A 6,626-nucleotide genomic window follows, 5' to 3' on the forward strand; every position below is an offset into this window, starting at 1 on the left:
TGACTGTGTCCTTGTTCTGATTCTTTAAAACTAACAAATGGTTAAACATCTGATTTAAATTGTAATCATAAGTTCACTTTTGCTTCTGACCAAGAGTTGTTGTCTGTCTCATTTATTAATGTCCAAGTGTTGGGTTCTAGTGTTTTCCAGGAACACGCAGAAATGTTTTTCGTCATGTTCTGTGAAGTTGACCATACAGACTATGCTCAGTACTCCATACCTAATGCCAGTTGGAATAGTTGCATACTCAGTTATTTGAAGTAGGTCAGGTCCTGATATTTTAAAGCAGTCTGCTACTTAAATGGTTGGGAATGAACAAAATTACTTGCACAGTCTTGAGCATGAAAGATGAGAAATAATCAATTTTACTACTTACCCTGTATAAATTGAGGCATAACCTGAAAATACGTGTTCTGGATAGAATAGAAGTTATGTCAGTGTTTGAAAGACTGACAAATTGATGTTCAAATGCTTTAAATTACTTCATATTTTCTAAAAAATTTCCACTGTTCAACTTTAGGAAGTGATCTGGAATACTTCAGATGTCTAACACCACAGTTGTCTTGCAAGCACAGTTACAATAATTAGTGACATATTAATAAGATGGAAATTGGTGACTTGTGTTTAAGCATGCTTGTTTTTTGGAATGTTCAAAGTTAAGAGTTTATGTCATGAGTTATGAGCCTGATTAGTCCCTTAAACTATGCAGCTTATAATTCCTGCTTTTTAATCAAAACTATTAAGTAAAAGGGGACATGTCCTAAAAGCTTCTGAATCTACCTGAAACACTGAAGTGCTAGATTTAGGCTTTGGACTATAATGTTTACTCATTTCAGTGTCAGCATCCATCTTTTTCTGTGTTTTCTCCTGTGTAGTTTGTTAGTTTGTTGGCAGGGGATATATTTTCTTCATATTGAATGAAGAGCTCTGGTAATTGAAAAGCAAATTATTTTTACAGTCAAATATAAAATGGAGGTTGTAAGATCTTTAAATATATTGTCGAATATATGATCAAATATATATTTTCAAATACACCCATAAGCATGTGCTTTTACAAATGTGTGCTTTTAAGTAGTTGGATGGGTAGTGTTGCTTATATCAGCCAGAACTGGGCATCTGCACGCTCAAACACTTAAAACGATGCGGTGTGGTCTTGAGCTGTTTGTGTGCCTTTGGAAATTGGGTTCAAGCACATGGTTGATGCAAATGGATATAACAACTAAGGAAAAAGAAATGATGCAAATTGGGATTAAAACCCATGTTCAGACATCTGGAGATACTGATTTTAAACTGGATTTTAAAGTGATTAAATCCACCTACTCTGAAACTGAACTTGAAAGATGTATCAACCTGGAGGTCCTTTCAGGTGAGAGTTGTTCCTTAGGGTTTAGGTGTTGTTTTTTTTTTAATATGTACTACTGTTAGGCTCAGTTATATAAGACTGGGGAAAAATTCGTAAAAGTGCCTGTAGAGAAAATAGATACGCCTTCAATCCTAACAAGCTCACAAATGCTTATTCTGTGTTATTTGCTCATTCTTAAAGGTGCTTGCTTCCAAAGAATAACTTTGGCTGTGACTGCAGCAGTTTATCCGGTGTTTTCATTCCCACCAGTACAACCCGGAAACATTTCCATGATAGGAAGTATGCTGTAACCTGCCAGACTGCCTAGCAGCTCTCGTTTTCCTGAGCAGGAACCTCGTGAGGGTACCAAATATGCCTAGAGTGAGGGCGGGCTGCCTGCCTGCGGCCGGCTGTGTTGGCCCCAGCACTGCGCCAGGCGAAGGGACAGATGTGCTGGGGGAGAGGGGCGTTAAAAGATGGAGGCTTTGTTACGTGCCTTAGAAGAAAACTTGGTTCTGTAATACCATGTCTGCCATCGAGTGCTGCTGTGAAAGTACAGGTTTTTTACAGTTTGGAGGAAAGGGGAGAAGAAAAATAATAGAATATACCAGTCTCCGGTACCTGCGCTGTGTGTTTCTTGACAGCATGTTCTGTGTGAGCAGCATCTGGTGCTCCTTTTAGCAACGCATGAAACCTCTCTGAAACCTTCTGCAGCTCTCTATCATTGGTAGTCTACCTTCCTGCCGATCCACGAGTGTGCCATCTGTGTTGGGTTGTCCTTTTCTTAAAAGCTACGGGGAGACAGAAAACTACAGAAGCACAGTTTTGTTTTGGAAGGTTACCACACGATGGCAACGTTGGCTCTTTACAAGGTTGCTCCTAAGGCTTACCCATACCCAAACCAGGCAAGTGTGCTGCCTTTCCCTGCAAGGAGCGGTGCCCAAGAAAGGGGGTGGCACAAACGTCTGAGAGCAAGGGACATGCTTATCCAATTCTTTATTTTGCCTTTATAGTTGACTAAGATGGACGTTGCCGCACTCAGGATATACTTCTTTAATTTACTTTGTGGAGCTGAGTGTAAAGAAATAGGATCTGCTGTTTAGAAAAAGCTTAAAGGAAGTCCCAACATTTATTTTCTCAGCTTATTTCACGCAGAACATGTAGGGACCTTGCAGGGGACAGAGGGGGGAATGTACCCTATCCCAGTTAACTCCTGACACCAGCAGATAATTGCCGTACTTCCTACACCGATACCGATAGTTGGCAAACCCTGTCCTCATCTCTGTGCTGCAAAGTCTGGGAGACATGAGCAATTTCAGGAGTAGAATTGGACCCCTTAGCGTAACGTAGTTAAAAGGTGTAAAATCTGCTGTTACTGTTGAACCAGCTGCAGTTCTGGGCCGAGTGGTTTGCTGGTGATGCATATTTGTTCTTCAAAAAAGGCTGTATTTAAGTTCTTGGCTCTTGTCTAAACATGTCTGTTTCTGTGTTTGGCATCTGAATGTGTTTCAATTTTTTTTTTTGGAATGCAATAGACCTGAAAGTAGAATCTCTGGCTTTACTGATCTTTCTGGTTTTCAAATACTAGTATTCAGACTGTCCTTCGGTCAAGATTTGTTTGGTGACCATGACATTTTCAAATCATTTGGTTTTGTAGTTACCTATATGTTAATAGTAGATAATATTGTCTGTTCTGAACTACTTCTGCACCATTGATGCTGAGCATGGACTTGTGGCAAATGTCATCTGATTTACAGCTGGATTCCCTCTATTTTGTCTTCACTTGTAGTGCCCCTGTATGTTTCTCTCCTTTCCCCCTGCCCACTCCTCCTGCCTGCCTTTCACTGAAATGAAAAGGTGCTAATTTCTTTTCACAGTGTTATTGGTGTAGAGTAAGTACAGTTTACAAGCAAGAATTGGTAAGTGGAGCAAATTATGGGGATGGCTGTATGGTTTGGGCTCTACGTCGTTTCAGGTTTCCAGTTTTTGGTTCTTCCTTTGTATAATTTCTGTTGGGTTTCGTTTTGGTTTTAATTTGGAAATAGTTTTTAATGTTGTTTGGAGCTTGAAGCTGCATATACTATTGTCGCACTCAGGTACTTTTGAGTTTATACTGGGATTTCCTTCCCTGAAGCAGAAAGATCTGCTTTTACCTGTTTAACTCTGCATCCCTAGCTGTGCTGGAGTACCGCAGTCCTTGTCCCTGCCTTGACACAGACAGTGGCGCTGTGGGTACTGGTGATGTACCCACACCCTCTCTTTTTCCTGGAACTCGTAACAGGCTTCATTCTTGGATGCTGTGCAACCTCCAGTTCATGGTGTCCTTAAGTGGGAATTTGACCCAACCTTCACTTTGTGCAGCTGACACCTGTATCATATTCTTGTTTTAAATAGATGAAGTGTTGGTCATTTATTCCTCACCTCACTTTCAGCGATCATAAGCCAGTCTGAGCAGTGTCCAGGTAAGTCTTTGTAGCAAACTCTCTCGGTCTTTGTAGCAAACACTCTCTCCTCCCCCAAAAGCTTTCAGACCACTATGTGCATCTGAATTAGAGAAGTCTTCCACCTGTAATCAGCTATTTGTGCTGATCACCAGCCTAAAAATTATGCCATTGCCACCAGCACAGAGCCACTTCCTCCTTCATAAGATGCGTTGACCTAGTTCTTACTACAGAGGAAGTACTTTTTCACATTTCCCCAGTGGTCTGCTGATATGAGGGTATTTTCAGGATATTTTGTTCTGTAGCTGTTTGGGAGCATTGCTCCTTGCATATTGTGAGGAGAGGCCCTGACTTGCTCATCATGGTCCTCAGCAGAGCTGAGCTCTTTCCTCGCGGCTGCCTTGGGATGCTTGTGGAGTGTGCGTGGTGTTTTGGGGCACTGTGCCGCTGACAAAGGTTTATATTCATATTTAAATAGCATAAAAGAATATTATCTTTGAGATCAGCTGGAGCTTTACTTAAGGACAAACAGTAGGAGAGCACAACATCTGAGTATTTTTCACAATAACTCAGCAGCCAAGACTTTTTAGAGCCACTGTTTGAACCTCATATTTACAAAAGCCATCAAACAAAAGAAGGGGCCATTGCTAGCCGTGTTATTGCGGTCAGATGCTATATAAAGGTGATTTAAAGAAAGGATGGGAAATAGGCTTGTGGGCTTTTTCCTTTTTCTCTTTCTCCCTGGAGCCCCTGAATAACTTTAAAGGGATTTTTTTTTTTGGTTGTTTATCTTTCATTTCTACTGCTTGTCTCATTCGCATTGCACATGTGAGTCTTAGCTCATCCTGGAAGTCTCTGTGGGTAATGGAAAAAAAATCAGAGAGTTTATGGCATAATGAAGTAAATTAAGTCTGACTAGCTGAAAGTGGCATAATTTTTGCTCTGGTTGCTTGAAGCATTTTTCAAGGTCCAGGGGGAGGCTGGCAAGCTGCTGCTGTTGGCGATGCATGCAGGTCCTCACCTCAGGTGCGAGCAGGCTTCCTCAGCTCCCAGCCACCTGAATGTGACCTTGGAAGGAAAGATGTTCACGCAGTGGATATGCCTGGCCTCTGCCAGTGGTGACACAGTTCTGCTTGAGTGGGAGGCAGGTGTTGGGGCACAAGGAATAGAAACCAGGAGACGCAGGGGTTGATGTGCTTTTCCAACCATAGCTTGACAAGAAGTGGGGCATGGTCCCTGTCATGGCTCCCTTTGCTCTCCCTGGTCCCCCTACTCACCAGGCAGTTTTGGGTTGTTCTTCAGAAGGCAAAGGCATGCAGAAATCAGCTGACAGGTGGGAATGACCACTTGGTTGTGGCTGCACTAACCTTTCTCACTGGCACTGAACTGCACTAGACTTTGCCGACAGCACTGTTGGGAGCGTAAGCAGTGCTCTGCTGGGTCAGAGCAGTGGTCCATCTAACCCCAGCCGGGGTCTCTGACACTGCCGATGGGAGATGCTGTGTAGGGAGAGGACGTGAGTTTAGTTTCCCCTCATGCAGTTCCCCAGCATCTACAATAGCAGGATTAGGGGTGCTAGAGGATACACCCCTGCCTGTTCCCCTTAGTATCTCTTTTAGATCTACTGTCCATGAATTTGTTCAGTCTGCTCACACTACCTCCCTCCGCAATCTTGTAGTAGCATATTCCAGAAATTCACTGCCACTGTGTAGAAAACTGCTCTAGTTAGTGTTTTAAACCAGTCTCCTATTGTGAGGACTAACCAGTGCTTGAGACAGGAGCTCCTATTCAGACCCATGACACAGCATGACATCCTTACCGGCTGTAAGCTCGGAGGTGAAGGTGAGAAAATGTTATTTCACAGAGGAGTCCATGAAGAGGGGGTAAGTTATGGTGAGTCCTCATTCAGAGTACCATGACTTGGTATTTGAAGGACCATCAGAGTCACAATTAAACGTCAATGTGGGCATTGTGTCATAGGACAATTATTCCAGTAGACTTAAAAGCATCCACGTGCTGCATGGTACAAAATGCTTTCTAGCACCCTATAGCAAATTTCAGTTTGGGGGCAGAAGAAAGTCCCAATGCCATGCCACAGGATGAGAGCACTCAGGGTCACAGGCACTGCCAACGGTCCTCGGTCATTGCTCAGGCAGGAAATGTGGTGTCCTTATGGTACTTGGAATGGGACCTACAGCCTGGAGCAGGATAGCCCCTGACAATCTGACCTTTCTTTCTGACCATCTGAGCCTTGTTTCTACTCAAAGCCTAAGAGGAGCTCAGCTCCAGGACTATTGCTTTGTATTATTAGGAGATGATACAAGGCAATCCCTGGGGACTTGGACAGGATGAATGCTCCAAGCCTACAAGATTCCTTCCTCTCCTCTCCTACACCGCTCCACGGGGGTGTGACAGAGGTTCCTAGCCCACTCCCTCCCCTGTCTGAAAGATCCCAGAACTTAATTCCTCTGATTATTAGAAACTTTCTAATTGTCAACCTAAATATTTTCATGACCAGTTTATAACCAGGAGGCTCCACTTTTTGCTTCTGTAACTGCAGCGCTGTCAAGAAAAATTTATGAGCCCATATGTTGGTCAGGCCCTGTTTTCAGCAGCCACAATTCAAAGCTTTCAGATTAAATACTGCCTGATTACTGCATGTGTTAATGCATTCATTTTCTCCCGTCCTACCGTCATGGTGACAGATGACTTACCCTAATGCAAAGGTATATAAACAGCTGTCACGTCCCACCTGTGGGGCAGGGGGAGGCAAATCCCCTCAGTGTGGATTAAAGTGAAATAATACTCAAGGTCCGTACATAAACATCAATTTTAATGGGATG

The sequence above is a fragment of the Strix uralensis genome, chromosome 1, assembly GCF_047716275.1.
Source record: "Strix uralensis isolate ZFMK-TIS-50842 chromosome 1, bStrUra1, whole genome shotgun sequence".
NCBI lineage: Eukaryota > Metazoa > Chordata > Aves > Strigiformes > Strigidae > Strix > Strix uralensis.